This window comes from Puma concolor, chromosome A2, assembly GCF_028749965.1.
Source record: "Puma concolor isolate L17-30 chromosome A2, mPumCon1.1.hap2, whole genome shotgun sequence".
NCBI lineage: Eukaryota > Metazoa > Chordata > Mammalia > Carnivora > Felidae > Puma > Puma concolor.
The window spans coordinates 49488228-49510776 of NC_141668.1; the positions used below are offsets into that span (position 1 = coordinate 49488228).

General features: G+C 43.2%; 1 long non-coding RNA gene across 2 annotated transcripts in view; it reads left to right on the forward strand.

Moving 5' to 3' along the window:
• The first annotated feature begins 329 nt into the window (after nt 1-329).
• The window catches only part of LOC147583163 (uncharacterized), a 28861-nt gene continuing 6641 nt past the window's right edge, over nt 330-22549 (forward strand). For both annotated transcript variants that reach the window (XR_015245976.1, XR_015245975.1), the window contains exons 1-4: nt 330-577; nt 2117-2228; nt 19476-19569; nt 21227-21330. This is a non-coding gene — a long non-coding RNA (uncharacterized LOC147583163). The remainder of the gene's footprint in view (nt 578-2116; nt 2229-19475; nt 19570-21226; nt 21331-22549) is intronic.

Sequence of the window (22549 nt, forward strand, 5' to 3'; positions counted from 1 at the left end):
AGGAATCAAGAAAGCAAAAAGAAAAGTAAATGACTAGAACATTTCACTAACTGCCTATATTCTTTATTTCATCCCCCAGAACCTTGAAGGAAAAACAGAACTGCGTTCCTCAGCTCTATCCTTTCTGCTCATTTCCTGTCACCCAAGATGTGATTTTTCAGTGGTGGTCTCCATTTTAATTCACATATGGCTGCTAGATCAAGGGACTGACATTATCTAGAAATCTGTGAAGTAAAAAACATCCAAGACCCATTCCCTGGGGGCAGAAAAAGGAGGGTAGAAAAAAAGGTGTGTGTGTGTGTGTGGGGGGGTGGAGTGGGAATCTCTAATCAGGGTTCTCTGTTCATTGTTCTAGAAGGTTCTAGAATGAACAGGAGTGTTTCTGAGTGTTCCTGAGTGAACATAGATTCTAATGCTGCTGTACATTTTTCTTATTTCTTTGTCATCTCCATTTATAGACTGAATTAAAACCCTCAGTCCTAAATGAAAACCTGGCCTTCTGCATGGTTGGGGAGGAGGCCAGAATCTCTGCCTTGCTGCTTTTTATCTCCATCATCTCCTGCCAACAGACTGCCTCGTATGTAAAGCCACATTTGGCTTACTCTCATGAACATTATGATTATAGCCTAGGGTTGCCTGAATAACATCTTCCTCTGTCATATTTTGATAGATCCCTACTCTTTTTCTAACATAGATGAGGAGGGGTGAGCCACTTAGGGGAAGTTACTGTTTCTTTCTTGAGATGCTCCGTGAGGAGAATCCATTGGGCCAGGGTGGGGCTAGGACCCGGCTGAAATCTTGGCGAGAGCCAGTGGGTGGACCCCACCTAAAAGCTGACAGAACACAAGGTCCTGGTCCAAGCCGTTCCGCAGACGTAAGCCATTGCCTTCCAGTTCCAGCTGATCTGGCTTAGTGGATGAAATGGCATCTTTCCCTGAGGAACTTCCATTCCTGAAATTTCACTCAAGAGATATGCTGCTTGTGATAACAACGTGTCAAAGAAGTCAGCCTTTTACACCCAGACCCTGGGTGACCTCAGATTCAGGAGACATACCCACAGTCCTTCTCTCTTTGTGGAGAGAAGCCTCCTGGGGGGGGGGGGGCAAAATCCCTCTCTCGTTTGTGGTGACCACTCCGTGCTTACCACAGAGCTTGATGTCTGGGGTGGAGAGCCTGGCCACATGGCCTTGGGGGGTATGGGGGGACGAACTAATGCTGGAGGCCAGGGCTGCTGATGCGATTATTTATTATTTCACTGAATTACTGCTGAGTGACAAGGGCGCTTTGCGTTCCTGCAGGCTGGCATCCATGGAACATATTTTTAACATGAATCGCTAAAGAAATAACAAAATATGAAATGGCTAATTAAAGAGCCATTTCACAAAGGTCCTGCCTGATGACAAGTTTTTTGATCAGTCTCACCATTTGCTAATTTCCAAGTGGAATGAAATCAGAGTCCATGAATCCAGGGCTCAAAGCTGGGGCTGGGGGTGGCTGGGAACAGGGAGAGAAGCAATAAGGCTGAACTATTGGATATACCTTACTGCATTCATAATGTTTGAGTGAGTTCATTGTATTTTGGAAAGCTCTGTGTGGCCCCTCAGTTTTTGGTGGGAGGTGTGGACCCCTAGTCACAAAGCAAGTGATTCTAGCCTATTATGGTATTTCTAAGACTAAGTATTCCCTTTTTAATGTAAAACTCAATGCCCTTGGCAGATTTTTTTTTTCCTCCTCTTTCATATTAACCATGAATAAAAACTTGAGTGAGTCTTTTCCTGCAGTGCAGTGAAATGTTACATTGTTTTCTGGGAGATTTTAAAAGCCTTCAAAGCAGGTAATCATGTTCTGAGGTCCATGAGTGATGAAGACCAAAGTCTCTATTAATCTTTGTGTGAGTATACCTTTGGAGTTTATAGAAAAGAGGAAAAATGGACAAAGAGTGTTTTCTCCATTGTGTGACAGGCTAATACTTAAACAGCTCCTTACTTAGAGGTCGGTTTCCTTATGTAGGGAAGACAACACCCTGGGAGCTTCCACAGCTTCCACAAAAGATCTCTTAAGCATTAGGAAGGAATATTATGAATTGCCCTATTGTTTGCCTTTGACTTCTATAAAGGGAGAAGATCAGTCCCAGCCCAGCAATAGAAGTACGCACAAAACAGAAGAGAACACGAAGGGACTTCGGTTTCCTTTTTATCTCAATACACACGGGCTAGTGAAATGACATCGTAAGTCATGTTAGGATTCTATTTCCCTTAGCATCGCGTACCACTGTGGGACCTCTGTGTTTTGGTAAGCGTTCCGCTGCACCAACAAACTGTCCCCAAACTTAGTGGCTTAAACCAACCATTTTATTTTGTTCACAATTTTGTGGGTCAGGCATGCAGGAAGGCATAGGCTGGGCAGTTCCTCTCTGATTCACAGAAGTCAGCTGGGCCTGCTGGGACTGGAGACCCTTTCCAAGGTGACTACATCCATGTATCTTGTACCTCTGTGCTTCTCAGCCTCTCTCCTCCCCCTCTGTTCTCCTCCCTCTCCTTCCTCCTCCTCCTCCTCTTCCCTCTCCTCCACCACCCTTTTTCTTCTTTTTCTCCTCCTCCTCTTTCTTCTCCTTCTCCCTCTCCTCCTTCTTTTCCCTCTTGTTTTCTCTCTCTCCCCCTACGCATTGACATCTCTTCTGCTAAGCCTTCTCCATGTGGCTTGACCTCTTCCCGGTATGGTGGTCTCAGAGTAGGCACCCTCCTTACTTGGGGATTGGCTTCCAAGAGGCAAGAAGTGAAAGCAGCCAGGCTAGGGAAGACCTCCGATGATTTCACTGCTACGCCCACGAGAAGTTGACTGGTGAAAGCAGTCACAGGGCCCACTCACATTTAAGGGCTGAAGACACAGACCCCTTCTCTTAATGGGAGATGGACAAGGTCACACTGCAGAAGGGTATGTGGGATACCGTCATTTTTAGAAACTATGTAACAGTAAGAAACAAAACTCTGACAGCTCTGCTGAAGAAAATTTTATTGTAGGGGCGCCTGGGTGGCTAATTGGTTAAGCGTCCAACTTTGGCTCAGGGCGTGATCTCACGGTTCATGGGTTCAAATCCCGCATCGGGCTCTGTGCTGACAGCTCAGAGCCTGGAGCCTGCTTTGGAGTCTGGGTCTCCCTCTCTCTCTGTCCCTCCCCTGCTTGCACCCTGTCTCTCTCTCAAAAAGAAATAAACATTTAAAAAATGTTTAAAGAAAGTTTTGCTGTAAACATATCACCTATGGAGTCTTCGTTTTCTACTCTGATATCCAAGGATGCATTTCTTTCTTAAATTTTCAGTCTGTGTCCATTGGGAATCTCCATGCAGGTCACCTCCTCTCTGAAGCCCACCGGGCAGTCTGCCATGCCTCCTTCAGGGCTCCAGCACTGATGTCACTTCCATTACATCACCTGTCAACCTGCTCTGGTGCTACCTGTCCATCCTCACTGATGGACTGTGAATTGAGGCAGAAGTTGTGTCTTATTTATCACCATAATTGAGAACTGAGTGTTCTTTTAGAATTTTAGCTTGCGTGAATTCTATTGATTGACTTATTAAGTGAATAAATGTCACCCTGACTCCAGGAGCTTGGCCCCGGAAGTTCATTCATGTCAGTTCAGGAGAGAGTATAGACTAGAAATGGAAGCACGGTTTGCCTAATAGGAGTGTTTTATTTTGTAGGAGCAGCATGGAGAACCTGTGTTTTCCGATGCAGAGGTGGGGATGTAGAAGCTATTAAAGCAGGGAGAACCAGCTTCAGCTGGCCATCTTTCACCTTCATTTTTACTACATTGGCTCCTGGGGACAGCTCATTCATGAATATGGCTGCAGTGAGGGTGACCCCAAATGGGTTCCTTCTATTATTCAGACCATTGGCATATGTGGATCCCCCAAACCTCTTGAGTGGATCCAGAGTAAAAATTTTTTGCTTCTGAAACCTCTGGGGACTTAAATGTAATGACATATATGTATTTGTGTGTGTATGTATATCTCTATCTTTCCTGTATGTATGTATGTATCTATCTATCCATCTGTCTATCATATCAATCTATCATCTATCTGTCTATCATATCTATCTATTATCTATCTATCTATCTATCTATCTATCATCTATCTATCATATCTATCATCTATCTATCCTCTATCATCTATCTATCTATCAAGAGTGAGACAGACAGAGACAGAAAGATAGAAAAACTGCTTAAAGTATTACTTTGATAATACTATTAAACATTACAGCTTTGTTGCAGGAAAATAGAACTACTCTAACCCTCCTTAAATCTGGGTCATATTATGGAGTATTTTATTTATAAATTTTTTTTTCCAAATACATTTTACCAATGAAAGAAAAACCCAAGGATAATGCCAGGAAGATTTTCCTACTTGGAATTGGGGGTGAACCAAACCCACATCTTCTTCAACTGATAATACCACTGATAAGAGAGAAGTGGACGGGGGCGCCTGGGTGGCTCAGTCGGTTAAGCGTCCGACTTCGGCTCAGGTCATGATCTCGCGGTCCGTGAGTTCGAGCCCTGCGTCGGGCTCTGTGCTGACAGGCTCAGAGCCTGGAGCCCGTTTCAGATTCTGTGTCTCCCTCTCTCTGCCCCTCCCCTGTTCATGCTCTGTCTCTCTCTGTCTCAAAAATAAATAAACGTTAAAAAAAATTTTAAAAAAAAGAGAGAAGTGGATGAGTGGTGAATAGCAGCTAACTAGCCTATTTATTTCCAGAAAATAGGATTTGATTAAACACTCTCTTCAACAGTTCTTACCCATCAAAGAATTAGAACCACTCTGCCTCCCAAGTACAACCTCTCAGGAGGAAATGATCTGGAAGAGAAAAAATTTTCTCCACCTCAAAACAGGAGTAGGGAAAATATGGAAACAAATATTTTTGGTCTTGTATTTAGTAATTTTAAAATTCCATGCTCAGCACTCCAATGACTCCTCCTCCCCTTTAGATTGAATGATGTTTTTTTTGCTCAGAGAATTCTAATGTAATTTTTGATGTCTTAATCACATTTGTTTATCACCTTTTTCTTTGTTTATCACCTTTGAGACTTGCCTACTGTCTAGAATGAATAGCTTACTTGCTAAATTAGGGGCAAATGTAGACAAAGTTTGTGCCCCCCGGTTGGGAAAGAGATTAGAATGGCCGGATCCCAAGGGCACGTTGGCAGTCCGCTCTGAGCAGAGCATCTGTGGCATCACAAGTGGATCCAATCCAATAGGAGACTCAGGAAGCTCCTTTCAACTTCAGCTTATCTGAAGGCTTACCTGGCAAAGACTGTCAGCTCTAGGGCCACCCACTGCGTGTGAGTCAGAAAATGTCAGATTTGGGAGAAAGTGGCCCCACCTAATCAAAGGGATGGTGGCACAAACAGGGAGCCCTGTTCGACTGCCTGAAGGACCACATCCCTGTGGTTTGGGGGCAGAGAGCTCTGCTGGGCTCCTGGAGGGATTGGCTCTCCCAGTGTCAAGTCGGTGCCGACATCAAGGAGGAGGCCAGGAGCTGTGCAGCTGTGCTGTGCATTCTTGTACACACGTGCTTTCCAGGGAGCTTGCACCTTACGTGTTCATCACATGCCAGAGAAGCTATATGACAAGAGTGAAGGCCATAGGCTGTGCACAGTTAGACAAAATATTCTTGCATGTGGGTCTCAGGGTCCTTAGGTAAGATTTTCATTTTGAGCTGGGGCAGCTGTGTGTGTGTGTGTGTGTGTGTGTGTGTGTGAGAGAGAGAGAGAGAGAGGGAAAGAGAGAGAGGGAGAGAGAGGAGAGAGAATATGTATAGCTCTGACACAGAAATTAATGACATATATTCGAAAACATTTCTGAGCTCTTTCTCAGTGCTAAGCTGTACGCTAAGTTGTAAGGGATCATAGAAACGAGTAAGGTGCGACACTGATCTCATAAATGCCACAATCTGGTGGGAGAGAGAAACACACATATAAATATTGATATGAAGCAGGCTGTGAAATGTGCTACAATAGGACAAGATAAAGCACTGTGCAAGTAGAGTAGATGGGTGGATGCATTTTAGTTGGCAATATCTCGGAAAGGCTTTCTGGAAGTATGGGCAGTGGGCCCAGGCTCGGAGGATGAGTGAGTTTGGCAGGCTCCCTTGGGGCAAGGGAGCCAGTGGCAGGATTCCCGGCAGAGGGAACTGTATGAACAGCCATCCAGGGAGAAGGTGCAGGCCCTGTGTGTGGAGCAGCATCACTGGGATGGTGTGGGGGCATAGGGTGAGGGTGGGGAAGAGGCTATAGAGAGTGTAGAGCGAGAGAAGGAAAGGTAGTTCCGGTGACACTGTGTGATCACATCTGCAGGCACCGAGTTACTAAATCTGGACTTTGCCTGGCATGTAATGAAGGGCCACTGAAGATATATGACTTGGGGCAGGAGTGTGTGTGTGGGCATGTGTGTGCACGCCGGGGAGGGGGGGGGGTAGGCAGGGCAAGGAGGGAGGATGTGAGGGGTCCCCTGCTTTGGAAGGGGCAAGCAGGGGAGACCAGTGAGCAGGGTATTGTAGTAACTCAGCCCAGAGATACTGAGATTCTACAAAAAGGAAGAGAGCATAGCAAAGAGGAAGCAGATTCAAGGTTTATTATGAAGGCAAAATTGCCAGGGTTTGCTAATTAGAGCTGGGGGGTGAAGGCATAGAAGACCTGTACAGGGGCCCCACGGCACCAAGCCGGGCTGAGATGGAGAATCAGGAGGAAAAAGTGTGAACATCCATGCATTCATTTATTTATTTTTCTTTTTTCTTTTTTTTTTAATTTATTTTTCATTTTTTAAAATTTACATCCAAATTAGTTAGCATATCGTGAAGCAATGATTTCAGGAGTAGATTCCTTAGTGCCCCTTACCCATTTAGCCCATCCCCCCTCCCACAACCCCTCCAGCAACCCTCAGTTTGTTCTCCATATTCATGAGTCTCTTCTGCTTTGTCCCCCTCCCTGTTTTTATCTTATTTTAATTTCCCTTCCCTTATGTTCATCTGTTTTGTCTCTTAAAGTCCTCATATGAGTGAAGTCATATGATATTTGTCTTTCTCTGACTAATTTTGCTTAGCATAATACCCTCCAGTTCCATCCACGTAGTTGCAAATGGCAAGATTTCATTCTTTTTGATTGCCAAGTAATACTCCATTGTATATATATACCACATCTTCTTTATCCATTCATCCATCGATGGACATTTGGGCTCTTTCCATATTTTGGCTATTGTTGGTAGTGCTGCTATAAACATGGGGGTGCATGGGTCCCTTCGAAACAGCACACCTGTATCCCATGAATAAGTGCCTAGTAGTGCAATTGGTGGGCCGTAGGGTAGTTCTACTTTTAGTTTTTTGAAGAACCTCCATACTGTTTTCCAGAGTGGCTATACCAGCTTGCATTGCCACCAACAATGCAAAAGAGATCCTCTTTCTCCACATCCTCGCCAGCATCTGTCGTTGCCAGAGTTGTTCATGTTAGCCATTCTGACAGGTGTGAGGCGGTATCTCATGGTGGTTTTGATGTGTGTTTCCCTGATGATGAGTGACGTGGAGCATTTTTTCATGTGTCGGTTGGCCATCTGGATGTCTTCTTTGGAAAAGTGTCTATTCATGTCTTTTGCCCATTTCTTCACTGGATCATTTGTTTTTTGGGTGTTGAGTTGGATAAGTTCTTTATAGATTTTGGATACTAACCCTTTATCTGATATGTCATTTGCAAATATCTTCTCCCATTCTGTCACTTGCCTTTTAGTTTTGCTGATTGTTTCCTTCACTGTGCAGAAGCTTTTTATTTTGATGAGGTCCCAGTAGTTCATTTTTTGCTTTGGTTTCCCTTGCCTCCGGAGACGTGTTGAGTAAGAAGCTGCTGCGGCCAAGATCAAAGAAGGTTTTGCCTGCTTTCTCCTCGAGGATTTTGATGGCTTCCTGTCTTACATTGAGAACTTTCATCCATTTTGAGTTTATTTTTGTGTATGGTGTAAGAAAGTGGTCCAGGTTCATTCTTCTGCATGTCACTGTCCGGTTTTCCCAGCACCACTTGCTGAAGAGACTGTCTTTATTCCATTGGATATTCTTTCCTGCTTTGCCGAAGATGAGTTGGCCATACGTTTGTGGGTCCATTTCTGGGTTCTCTATTCTGTTCCATTGATCTGACTGTCTGTTCTTGTGCCAACCATGCATCCATTTATTAGCATTTATTAGCATGTGCAGCAAATTGTTACTGAACACATACTTGTATGTTATATGTATATGTACATATACTTGTATATTACTTGTATATTACTTGTATATGTATATGTATATGTATATGTATATTATATGTATATTACATGTATACGTATAGTCTTTGTCCTGCATTCAAGATCACCTGTCCTTTGCCTTTTCCTATGATTTCAATGCCATAGGCACAAATACTTAATCTTTCTTAACTGAAGTCCCCAGATTCAGTGACTCTTGAACCTAGTTAAAGTAATAAGTGACAATTAAGGAGTCACTTTTCAAGAAGTGTGTAGGGTATTTGGGCTCTGATCTTGCAGGAATCCACACCTTGGGAATCTCTCCTTGCATATCAGCACTGCAGCCATGGCTAGATTATTTTCCCGGTCCTTGGAGACTGGCCTGATCAGGTTCACCAACGACTGGATTCTTCTTGGTATTTGCTTACATAACACTATCAGGACACATGTCTTAAATATTTTATCAGGTTTAAAGGGTAGTTTTCATAACATGGCATTGTGTGGCCTGCGGAACCTACTGAGGAGGGAGGAAGGAAGGGTCTTGGCCTATACTAAGTGACATAACTGTAATCCACATTCTGATATTAAAAATTTGATTAAGTTGATAACAAGACTGCAGGTATAAAGACAGTGGCTTTCCCTGTATCGTAAAGATAGCTATTAAAGCCCTAGTGCACTTTACTTAAGTGCATCTCCCTTAGCTAGTATAATTGACTCCTGAGCATAAAACCACACGGTCCTGACCTGTGTCTATGCAGCCCGCTGGTTCTGGAGAACCAGGCATGGGCTAATTGCATGATTTGGCTGTTTGCATACCAAAATGGAGTTCAAGTGCTTCTTATAATAAGTGAACGCTTGGAAGCAGAGTGGAAATTTATCCATTAGCTGAAAAGCAGAATGCACTATAGGATGAAAAAGAGCCTCTCTATTTGATTATTAAGTGTTTTGTAATCTGAAGCTATAAGTTAACAAGAATAAAATGAAATGACCCAGGAGCAGAACGTTTTTCTAAAATCTTTAAAGAAGAGAAGCAGCACCACCAGAGCAATTGTCAGGCTCCTTTTAGGTTTTTTTCTAGCCTGCCAGCTGATTTAAAAACAGTGTCTGCTTTGAAAACGTTCTCATATAAATATTTCAGTGTTTCCAACCAATTATAATTATCCTAAGAAACAATATTTCCACCTGACTCTTTAAACAATGAGATCTTCAAGTTTTGCCTTTGACTGACTGGCTCTGAGTCTCATGATCCTATTGGAAATACTTGCCATAAATATGTTTTAGATTTTCCTATGGAAGCTCCTTGGCTCTCTTGGCCTAAACTGTCTTCCTGATCGGTCAATCTGTCCTTAAATCAGTAATTTTTAAATGTTTTAATGGTTGTTTATTTATTTATTTTTAACTTTTAAGTGTGTATTTACTTTTGAGAGAGAGAGAGACAGAGCATGAGAGGGGCAGGGCCAGAGAAAGGGAGACACAGAACCAAAGCGGGGCCCAGGCTCTGAGCTGTTGGAACCCACGGACTGCAAGATCATGACCTGAGCCAGTTGGATGCTTAACTGAGTCACCCAGGTGCCCCAAATCAGTAATTTAAAAAAAATTTTTTTTTAATTTTTTTTTAACGTTTATTTATTTTTGAGACAGAGAGAGACAGAGCATGAACGAGGGAGGGGCAGAGAGAGAGGGAGACACAGAATCAGAAACAGGCTCCAGGCTCTGAGCCATCAGCCCAGAGCCCGACACGGGGCTCAAACTCACGAACCGCGAGATCATGACCTGAGCTGAAGTCGGACGCTTAACCGACTGCGCCACCCAGGCGCCCCTAAAAATATTTTTAAAGTTTATTTATTTATTTTGAGAGACAGAGAGAGAGAGAGAGAGAGCAGGGAAGGAGCACAGAGAGAGAGAGGGACAGAGAGAGAATACCAAGCAGGCTCTGCACTGTCAGCAGAGCCCGACATGGGTCTCGAACTGATGAACTGTGAGAAATCTAGAGTTGGACGCTTAACCGACTGAGCCACCTGGGCGCTCCCCAAATCAGTCATTTTTAAATCTGAGTGGGCATCCAAGTCACCTTGAAGGCTTGTTAAGACACAGATTGCTGGGCCTTACTCCCAGAGCGTCTGGGTTAAAAAGTCTAGGATGGGGCCTGAGATTTTGCATTTCTTGTAGATTTTCAGGTACTGCTTGCTGCTAAGATCTCTTAGCAATGTTAGTCCAACGGGCTGAATGGAAGCTTTTCTGTCAGGATAACTGCAACCTCTTCCAGTTTTCGATTAATCAGAAAACTACTTGATTTCTATGAGAAAGGAGACTCTTCACTAGTGCCTTTAAGCAGAGTAGTGGTAGAGTATTTGCAACAACATGGATAAACCTTGAGGACATTATGGGACGTGAGATCGGTCAGACAGAGGAAGACGAATACCGTATGATGTCACTTATATGTGGAATCTAACCAAGCCAGGCTCCTCTGAAAACAGAATAGAATGGTGGTTACGAGGGGCTGGGTGGTGGGGGGCAGAGGGAAGATGTAGTTTAAGGGTTCAAACACTCAACTAGTGTGTTAGTAAGTCCTGGAGATCTAATGCACAGCATGGTGAATACAGACAATATGGTACCATGATCATCAAACTTGCTAAGAGACTGGATCTTAATTACCCCCACCACTAAAACGAAAAGATAATTATGTGACCTGACGGAGGTGCTACAACGGCAACCGTATTACAATATATAAATGTGTCAAATCCACATGCTGCCCACATTAAATTTACACAACGGTGGGGGCGCCCCTGGGTGGCTCAGTTGGTTCAGCGTCCAGCTTTGGCTCAGGTCACGATCTCACAGTTCGTGGGTTCGAGCCCCTCATCGGGCTCCGTGCTGACAGCTCAGAGCCTGGAGCCTGCTTCGGATTCTGTGCCTGCCTCTTTGTCTGGCTCTCTCCTATTCATGCTCTGTCTCTGTCTCTCTCAGAAATAAATGTTTTAAAAAATTTGAATTTCACAATAGTATAAATCAAATACATCTCAGTTAATGGGGCGCCTGGGTGGCGCAGTCGGTTAAGCGTCCGACTTCAACCAGGTCACGATCTCACAGTCCATGAGTTCGAGCCCCGCGTCGGGCTCTGGGCTGATGGCTCAGAGCCTGGAGCCTGTTTCCGATTCTGTGTCTCCCTCTCTCTCTGCCCCTCGCCCGTTCATGCTCTGTCTCTCTCTGTCTCAAAAATAAATAAACGTTGAAAAAAAAATTTCAAATACATCTCAGTTAAAAATAAAGAAATAATAAAGAAAACATGGTGGAGTGATGTAACTTCAAACATTGGACTCTATTCCTGGGAAAAGGGCTTGACTGTTGAAATTCCTATTTGTGAGTTTTATCTATCAGCAGAATGAATTTGCTGCTTTACAAATGTAAAGTAGGCATTCGGGATGGATGATATTTCCCCTGATGTAGACGGGAGGCCAAAGTTAGAACCAAGCAGTGTTCTTGGATGAAAGGGAGGTCTGATGCGAGCGTTCAGGTGCAGAGTAGAAAAGGAGCAGAGCAAGGCTGAATTAGAAATGAGCAGTGGGGGCCTTTACCTGCACTAGTGAATACATGTGGTCTTCTTAGACCCTTTGGTTCCTTTCCCATTACTTTCATGACCAAGGTCTCCACACTGAGGCTACCTGGTGGACAAAACCTATGTATAAGAGCATTTTTCGAACTCTAACCGATCATCAGTGACCCGGGTGTCTTGTTACAATGCAGATTCTGGTTCATTAGGGCTGGGGTGGGCCCTGAAAGTCTGCATTTCTAATCAGTTCCCAGGTGATACCAATGTGGGCGTTCACCAGGGCGGGCTTCACGGCCTTGCACCAGTCCAACTTTAAGGGCAAAGCCTTAAAGCAGCAGGTTGCTTTTTTCTGATTTTTCCTCTTACCTTATAGCCCTGCCATCGGCGTTTGGTTGGCTTGCGTAACTACAACTACATGCTAAGCCAGTGGAGTTATGTTTTTCTCCCTTTGTTTAAGCGATCCCGGTACTGCCTAGTTCACAGCTGGAGACTGTTGAGCAAACGCTCTCCTTTGTTCATTTTCACATCTCTCTCTAAGACAGGCATCATCTTCCTGCGCTAAAGTGTTCGTTTGACTTCACTTTTCAAATGAATCTTGGCTTAACTGGTTTCTGGGTTTTGGAATCGACTCTGGGTTTTTGGGCCTTCCCCTTGATTCTGGGCCACAGCTGAAATAGGACGAAGCAGGTGGTGAACCCCATGGCTGTCTTTGATTCACCAGTGGCCTCTAGCCTAGGGAATGGATAATACCGGGTGGTTCTTTTTACATGGCACTCAGCTTTCTTCATTTACCTAAGTGCCATCCTTTTCAATGCCTGACGTATATCCAACCCCAGTGAGTTGCTGGGCAGGACAGTTGAAAAAATTTTTATTGAGCACTGTATGCATTTAGGCCCCAATGAGGATACCAATCTAGCTAGGTTCTCAGGTTGGCCATAGCCCAGGAGAAAACCTCAGAGGCAAGCGGAATTTGTTTAGGTGAAGCCTGAAAGAGAGGGTTCTATTGGCCAGTGAACGAGCAAATGAAGAAATATTGCTGGTATAACGGCAATGGTGTGGCAAGAATCAGGATGATCAGATTAAGCTTTCTTCCATCTGATCCCGTCAGAATCCCCCCATCCATGTTAGGCAAAAATAGATCTGGCCGCTTTCATGAAATTTGCAACTTTCACGAGCTTTTCCTCCAGTCACCATATTCGGTAATTAGGTTTTGCGGCTAGTATAGGCCAAGTTCAAGTTTCTTAGTCTGAAGTCTTTTCCTCACTTTTGGAAAACAAATATTTCCTAAGCACTGTGTTGGCCTTCTTGTAGCGTCTCATAAACACCTCATGAGATATAAATTGTCCTGATTTTATAGATGCAGGAACCGAGGCCTTGAGAGGTTGATTTGCCAGGTTAAACAGTCAATGACAGAAGCAGAGTCCAGGCCTAGAAATGCTGACTTCAAGTCCATTGTACTGGCTCGTGGGATTTGTGCACTTAAAAAAAATGTTCCTCGAAGCTTTATTCATTTGCAATTTTTATTTTTATTGTCCCTGATGTATTTGCTCTGTACTTTACTGTTCAGAAGAGCTTTAGAATTGTTTTAAAAATAAATAAAACTAAGTGACTTTGGGGGATTGGTTTTGGAAACTCTCTAGCCAAAATCTAAATATTTTAATCTCTTATTAGTTAATGCTATTATGATTTAGTCAAGAAGTGGCTCAGGCACAATTAAGTATTATCATGCCATCATTAATGTTTAATGCACAGTGTTTGGATTTAGAGACTATTATTGTAGTAACTGGACCTCCTGGTCCAAAGTGCCTGGAATTTGAGAGGCAGGCAGCTTACCCAGGCACACAGATCAGGCTGCATAGCTGGGACAATGTTGGAAGATTTTCATTTGAATGAACTAAAAAAAAATCAACAGGTAATCGGTATTAATTTACCTTTGACTTCTAGTTAAATGTCACCTTCTCTCCCTTTCCTGTTTCATTTTTAAAAGAGAATTTCCTTATTTTGTTGTTCATATGGACTCAGTTTGGGGGACAAAAATATAGTCACTTCCTAGGAAAAATGGCATAAGAAACCAATAGGGCCAATAGGAAAAACAAAACAAGATAAAACAAAACACTGGTCTGGAAATCAGGAGTCTGGTGTCCACTTTCAGGTTTGTGACCTTGAATGGGTCATTTTACCACATCTGGCCTCTGATTCCTTATTGCACAATGAGGAAGTTAACCTAGCTGTTCTCTGGAAGCTTCTTCTAGTTCTGAGTCCTGCTTTGCGAGTATTGCTTATTCCTATTAGACAAAAGCATGAAAGTGAATGTGCCTCCCTCCCTCCCTTCCTTCTTCCCTTCCTTTCTTCCTTTTGCATTAGTCAAACTAGGTTAACTGCTATTAGAAAACAATCTTAGTGGATTAACAAAATGGAAGTTTACTTCTTGCTTCTGCAAGAAACATGGTCCCCTGTAACTGCCCAGGATAAAATACAAAAAGTTGGGTGAATGCATAACATTGTCTCATCCACATTTTATTCGTTAAACAAATATTAATTGAGAGGCTAGTATATGTCAAGTGCTATAGTTAACATTGGAACATGACAGACCATTCTCTTCTTATGAATTTAAAAAAAAATTTTTTTCAACGTTTTTTATTTATTTTTGGGACAGAGAGAGACAGAGCATGAACGGGGGAGGGGCAGAGAGAGAGGGAGACACAGAATCGGAAACAGGCTCCAGGCTCCGAGCCATCAGCCCAGAGCCCGACGCGGGGCTCGAACTCACGACCGCGAGATCGTGACCTGGCTGAAGTCGGACGCTTAACCGACTGCGCCACCCAGGCGCCCCTCTTCTTATGAATTTTAAAACTAGCCAGGGAAATTTAAAAAAAAATTTTTTTTAACGTTTATTTATTTTTGAGAGAGAGAGACAGAGAATGAGCACGGGAAGGGCAGAGAGAGAGGGAGACACGGAATCCGAAACAGGCTCCAGGCTCTAAGCTGTCAGCACAGAGCCCGACGTGGGGCTCGAACGCACCAACCGTAAGATCATGACCTGGGCCGAAGTCGGACGCTCCACCGACTGAGCCACCCAGGCACCCCTCTAGTCAGGGATATTATATGTGCATGTGTGTGTGTGTGTGTAAACTACGTATATATGCAATATATATGTAGAATATTATTAATCCGGGGATTGAAAATAGTATCACAAGGTAATGATAGATAAGTTTTTTTAGAACGTATACACAAAACATCATTCTCAAGACTTCGTGTGCATATTTATGTATTCTGTCATTTAATCTTCACGGTAACTCGCCAAAGTGGATGCTGTTATTATTTTTGTTTTGCGTATTAGGAAACTGAGGCACAGAGAGGTTAAGGGGTTCGGAGAGCTAGAAGGCAGTAGAGCCAGCTGCAAATCCAGCCTGTTTGACACCAGAGTCCGTACTCAGTCTTGCTCTTCTGAGAGCTTGTGCCTGACTGTGACAACGTTCCTCTAGCAGTAACTTTCTTCATACTCGCTCATAGTTAATGTGCTGAAAATTAAGGAACTCATGAATGGGGATGTATGAAGGCACTTTGTAAGCTGGGAAGCATTAGAACACGGCATATTGCGTTCTCAAACCACACTTGGCCTCAAAGTCTTTGAAGGCTTCCTGTTGTCTCTTGCTTAAAGTTTAAATTGTTTAGTCCTTCAGCAACTTGCCTCTCAGTCTCTATCTTCCCTCCTCTTTTTTTTCCCTGCCACACTAGACAGATCACCTTCCCAGAATGTAATCCAAATATTGTCGGCCTTTTGTCTGTCCAGTTTCAGTACATCAACCTTGGGTATCCTGGGCCAGCACTAGGTTAAGTCACCTCTGTCCTCTCCATACTACGGCACAGTCAGTGCTAAATCGGTGCTTGACAAATTAAATCAAAGGTAGAAAAGTAAGAGGAAGGGAGAACCGTAGATAATACCAAATTTGAGGGGATCAAGGCAGACTCGGGTCCCCCCCCCCCCCAGGAAAGGGCAGAAAGAATGGTTTGCACAAGACATGTTCCTCTTGAAAGTCTTTATTCTCAGAGGCTGGAGATGGCAAAGGAACGATAGGAAACAGTGTGGCCACCCCAGTTCAGCTAGAATGCTTGGCTTATGCCTGGCCAAAAAAAAAAAAAAAAAAAAAAAAAAAAAAAAATCTGTTCAAAATGGAGTTATTTGGTAATGTTGTTATTAAGGTAATTGAACCATACCACAAGACATCTGGAGAAGGGAGCCCCGCCTGGAGAGGCTTCACTTAATTACTTTGTACTGGGGGCCAAGTCTTAGCATACCTTCAAAGGAGAGCTAAGGAAATAAGCACACAATTACTCAATGTCTTGAAACGAATACAATGGAAACTTACATTGTGGCAGATGCTGCTGGGCTCCCAGGCTTCTATGCGAAAAAGGACCTCCGTGCCTTTAGGGTGGTGGCCTGTCCACCTCTGGGGATGGATGGTGGGGTCTCAGCCAGTGCTTCCAAACATTTTTCATGACTTGACACATGGAAAATGATTAAATTTGCACAGAACTCTGTGCTAACCTGGAGGGGATTTGGAGGCATCATGTGGCTTGGAGAGAATGAATCTATTACATTCTCTTTGTATCATATAATTGTGATAAAAAAATAAAAATATTTAGAAAGATATGAATTCTTAAATTTAGTTAAAACTTCCAAATAAAATATTTTCTAGTGTTTTAAGATGAGAAACTCAAGCTTACTTCCACAAACCAAAAAAAAAATTTTTTTAATGTTCATTTATTTTGAGACAGACACAGAGTTCAAGTGGGGGAGGGGCAGAGAGACAGAGAGAGAGAGAGAGAGGTGGGGGGGGGGGGGGGGGAGACACAGAATCCAAAACAGGCTCCAGGCTCTGAGCTGTCAGCACAGAGCCCGACGCAGGGCTCGAACTCACGGACCATGAGATCATGACCTGAGCCGAAGTCAGACGCTTAACTGAGCCACCCAGGCGCCCCACCACAAACCTAAATTTTAATGATCAGATTTTAGGGCTGGAATGATTAAATACGATTTCTCACCCAGCGTCTTTTTTCTTTTTTGACAATCTCTTCAAATTCGTGAAAGCCATCACAATGTTGCTCAAATTGGCAACCCAACACAACCTAGAAACATATTTCTAACAATTCAAAATTTGTCATAGTTGAAATGACTTGTTAAGCCTGACATTCTTTTGACAAATACAATATTGAAGTTTTATCTAATAACGTGAAGGTATTTTAAATCTCAACCGTTCACACCAAGTAGGTAAAAATCCTGATGAAGCTGTAATTTTCAGGACACACAAATGGGAATGTGTGAAAGCACTTTGTGAACAGGAAAATGTTGGACCACAACATGTTGCATGTGGCTCATGTAGGTTGGCTGTTCCTAAAATGGGACATCAACTGCACATGAACAGAAGTTTCTGGTACGGGGGGGGCTGAAATTGAGGGTAGTCCACCTGAGTTGTCCTGCCAGGAGCCCCTATTAGACTTCCCTGACTCCTAGGCCCTAATGACCACACTGTGCAATCTCTTTCTTGAATACCTGGTATAAAAACCTCTCCAGCAGGCCCCAGACCACTGTCCTTATGCACCATGGCGGACCCCGCAGCCGGGCTCCAGTGCGTACCTCCGTGGCCAGCCTCACCATGTTGCCAGCAAGTGCCAGATGCTTACCACCCGATGGGACCTCAGAGTATGTCACTGGACACCACTCCTCTCAGACCACTCCACGAGGTGTTCTGGAAGGCCCCATGTGCCTAGCCAGAGGCCATCAGCCAGAAAGGCCTTGCTATACCAAGAAATGACCGTTTTATATGGCTTAACTGTAACCCACTGGCCTTATGCAACACAGCACGCTAGTTGGGAAGCTTGGGTCTAAACAAGCATGATGATCCTGTTTCCCACTATTGCAGCCTCTTTTTAAGTGGAGAGTGGCCCGGTGACCTAATACTGGCCAGGAAAACACAACTGGGTTGGCCAGGGGTAGGGGTAGCTCTGGGATAGTTTTTGTTCTCCAGATTAAAACACAGCAGGGAACGTGCCTGGTATTGATCCTTCTGCCTCCTTTCTTCCTTGACTGGGGATGTGCTCTAGAGGTTCAGTAGTCATCTTGTGATCAGGAGGGGAGAACCATGAATGGGAGGCCAAGAGGGCTATAAGCTGCTGGTGCTGACATCATGTCATTTCCAGATCAGTGCCAAGCACCCTACCTCTAGATTTCCTATTACGTCAGAAAGATAAACCCCTGTTTGTTACGGCCCCTGGAAGTCAAGTTGTCCATTATTTTCAGTCAAAAGTGCGACTTACACATTTTATTATGTGCCTTAGGACATGTACAGAATGAAAGGTATTAGAGTTCTTTATCCATTCATCAGAGTATTTAAAACAGTTCCAATTCAGGGAGCCTGGGTGGTTCCGTTGGTGAAGCATCTGACTTGGGCTCGGGTCATGATCTCATGTTTTGTGAGTTCAAGCCCCGCATGAGGCTCTCTTCTGTCAGCACAGAGCCTGCTTCAGATCCTCGGCCTCCCTCTCTCTCTGCCCCTCCCTTGCTCTCTCTCTCAAAAATAAATAAAAACATGAAACAAATAAAAGTAAATAAAACAGTTCCATTTCTAGGCAAGTATAATGCTAACTTGGTGAACATTCCTTAAGAAGAAAAGTAGCGTGACTATCCTTCAGTACATGTAGCTTGTCGGTCTAGGTCTAGGGAACCACCTCTAATGCATGTTCATGTGTGTGGAATGAGAATGGGCTACATCTGTTTGCAGTGACATTCCATCTCCTTTCCTCTATCAGTATGGCAGACGCTCAAAAGGCTGAAGAAGCTCTTCTGGTGGTTTCTCATGGTAGTTCTAGGAATAGAGCATCAATTAGACCTTTGTGGCTTCTAAGAAACCCTCCTAAATTAGCTTAAGCAAAAGGAGAGATTTATCATATGGACCTTGGGCTATCTTATGATAAAAATATGCCATGAGGAGGGTCGTGGTTGCAGTGAGCCATTAAGAACTATTTCAATAGGAAATGACCATTTCCAGAGCTCTCTCTCTGCTTCTGCTGTTTTCCGCTTTATTTCTCTTTCTTGCTATAGACTGAGTTCCCTTACCTGGCAGAAACCTGGATCCTGGTAGGTCCTAAGTTTTATATCTTTTTGATTCCAAGCTATGAGAGAGAGAGACAGAGAGAGAGGCTGACTCTCTAGGCCCCCATCCCAGTATCTAGCTGTTGGGGCTCCTATTCCATTGTGAGTTAGAGGCAGAGTATTAGACTAAGAAGCTATGGCCAGAGGCTTGGACTGTGGAGTCTCCTGGAGGAGCCAGATGATGGAGTGGGGGGGAAGAGAAATTTCCAGAAAAAGGTATGTTAGTGGCTAAGTTCTGTAGCTAGTCACCACGGAAATAATTCCCACTTCACTCCATGTGTGTTTATACTGACAAAGGAGACAAGTGAGGAACAGAAATCTGTGTTTGTTGAAAGCCATATAGGAAATCAATGGGCAGTTTGGTATTAAAAGGAAAAACTATTAATTCTTACTCCAGGTTGTTATATTCTTTTAGGGTCTTGTTCTAGTCTTCTTGGTAGCAATTCTTACGGTTTTCGTGGAGGCTTATTGATAAAAGCTGCCCTGTTTCCTTGTCACAAAGCCTTCTTTCGTTCTTACAGTACCTGGAGGGAGCTTTAAGACAAGAATGTTTCTTAACCTCACCCTGGAGACATTACGCTGACCTCCTTACAAACAGAAACACACTGGAATCAGGTATGGAGATTATATATATGTATATATATATATAGCCATGACCTTTCTTGGAAAGTATAACTGTAATCAGTCAGGTTAAGCAAGAGCATGGGAAATCATGGTAAACATGACAAACTAAAATCTGTCTTACTCTTTTTGTTTAATGCTTATTTATTTGTGAAAGAGAGACAGAGTGTGAGTAGGGGAGGGTAGAGAGAGGGAGACACAGAATCTGAAGCAGGTTCCAGGCTCTGACCTGTCAGCATAGAGCCCGACGCGGGGCTCGAACTCACAGACCACAAGATCATGACCTGAGCCAAAGTCTGGCGCTGATCTGACTGAGCCACCCAGGTGCCCCTTTCTCACTCTTTTTGATGGTTAATTTTTATATTTTGGATATTATGGCTTACAAACTGAGCCATAATATCCAGAAAATTTCTTAGCTTTGTAAAATTAGCTTTATCTAATCTTTAATGAATATTCTGTTTCAATTTCAAGCTTTCAATAAAACAATAACTCATCAACCATTCATTCATTCAATCAACATTTGTTGACATCTACTCTATGCCCAACTTTGCATTAATCTCACTGTACTTTTTCCTCTTGGTATGTCTTAAGGGTAAATGACTAGATTTCTATAGATTGTTTTAAAAATAACTACTTCCCTTTGAAATCATCTTCGCACTTCCTTTTTGGAAAGCCAGTTTTGCCCCTAGAAGTAAGAGCTTTCAATACATATAGCCCTGCTTCCCTAGACATAGTTGATTGTACTAGGATTAAATGCCTGACCCCATATGGTCAATCAGATTCTCTCTCCTGGGAAATTGGAATAGAAAGATGGGAGACTGAATTGATGTTGGGTGTTTGAACTAGAAGACCAAAGATCTGCTGGAGGCTGAGGCTGTCAATTTGGAGGAGAAATGATGGGCCCACACAGAAACAATTAAGTGAGTGTACAAACCAGTTTGCAGAGACAGAGAGAGAAAGGGAGGGAAAGACAAAAGCAGAATCAGGAATGATATGGCCCAAGAGACAGACAAGCCAGAGAGATTAGTTATTTAGTGACTTTTCGGAGTTGTTGGGATAGTTGCTACAGTACCAGGAGGGACCCCATGAGCTACCTCTTAGGTCCTAACAAGAAATCCACCTTCGCTCAAGCCTCCTTAACAGGGTTTCTCTTTCTTTAAGTAGATTTACTCTAAGATTGATCCATATAAGCAAGCCAATTTAAGTAGAGAGTACTCATTTAATAAGACGTAAATGTAGTAACAGTAGATCATGGACTTATCCGTGTAAATACAATACAATCAAGCTTAGATACTCAGAACGATTTTCTTGCTATAAGATTAGTAAGGAGTTAGAAATGTGTGGTGAAAATAAGATCTTCGTTTTTAATTCATTAAAAAAAAACAAACAAACCCATGGGCAGATCTCTTTCTGAGAAAGAGCAAGTCACTTACAGGGGACCTTTTCTAGCCCATCGGGTCTATGTGGATTTATGGAAGATGGCTGACAATTGCTACGATTCAGCCTCCCACTGGTACAAAGAAACGTGATATAAGCAAAGACACAGTACCTGGCAACATAGTAGATGAAACTCAGTGGTTACTAAAAGATTCATGACTTAATTTTCAGGTTTAAATATGACCATTTTCAATATGATTATTATGTTTTTCAGGTCTACTATCTAGAAGACTATTTTTCAGATGCAACAATTTATCCATCCTTTCAGCCATTTTGAAAAGCCATCTCTCGTTGCCAAACGAAGTGCTTCTAAAGTGTGTGAGTCTAAACCCAGATTCTGTATGTTTAAAATCAGTACTTTTTTTCTCTTTTGTGGCCTAATTTTCATGCTTGTTTTGATAAAATCCACATTACTGCCATGAGAACAGATCTCACCAAGTGTCTTGTTTTCAATTGCTTTAAAAGGGGGGGGGGGGGCTCATCATGCTCCAGAGTCTTATGATCTCATAGTGAAGATACTTAGGTTCCAAACCACAAGGCAGGTTGTTTTGATAAAACCTTGTTTTTGTTGGATAAGAAAATACGTAACGCAAAATTAAAACGTGACCCAGCAACCAACCAATAACCAACCACAAGAGCAAGTATAAGAAAAAAGGATGTTATGAAGCTCCAGGGACAGAGGCATGAAACATAGAATGGAGATTAGAGCTGTCCATCTTCAAAGTATAAATGTGGGATCTTAACATTTTTTTTTTAACCAATAGTAATGGCTTTGAAATTGCAAACACGGGTGGGATAGGCATTAGAAAGACTCTCTTGGGAACTATGAGTGTAGTGAGTGGTCTAAATGTAAATGTAACAGATGGGATTGCCATTAGAACAGCAATCATCCTCCCCACCCAAATTGTTTTTCTGTCCCAGTTTCCAATATCCTGGCAGGCTACGTGGAAGACGACACATCCGGGTTCTTGGTTTTAAACTAGGACTGCTGTGGTCACAGGACCAAGTGGTTGGGTTGAAGTGCTCTGAGATCAAGAAAGAAGACAGAAAGGAAACAGAAGAGTATCCACTCGACAGGCGTTTATTGTGTGCCCATCGTGTAGGACTGCTCTAGATCTTGGGTCACAAGGGTGAACGAAACAAAATGCCCTTGTGCTTGCGGGGTTTACATTCTACTTAGAGGAGACAGACAATAAAAAACAACTACATAAAATTGACCAAAGTCTGTTAGATACTGGTAAATGCTACAGAAAATACAGTCTGCGCAAGGCAGGAGAGAATGAAGAGTGAGGGTGACATAATTCTATAGAGGATGGGCAGGAAAGGCTTACGTAGTAGGGAGGCAGATGAGGAGGTGATGCTGCTATTTGGGAGAAAACATTCTGCGTAGAGGGAATGAACAGCGTGTGAAAAGACTCTCAGGTGGATGGCTCAAGCGATGTTTGAGGAACTTCAAAAATATCAGTGGAACTGGAGAGGTGTGAGGGGGAAGAAAAATGGTAGACATGGGTCGGGGAATTAATGGAGGGGCAGGTCA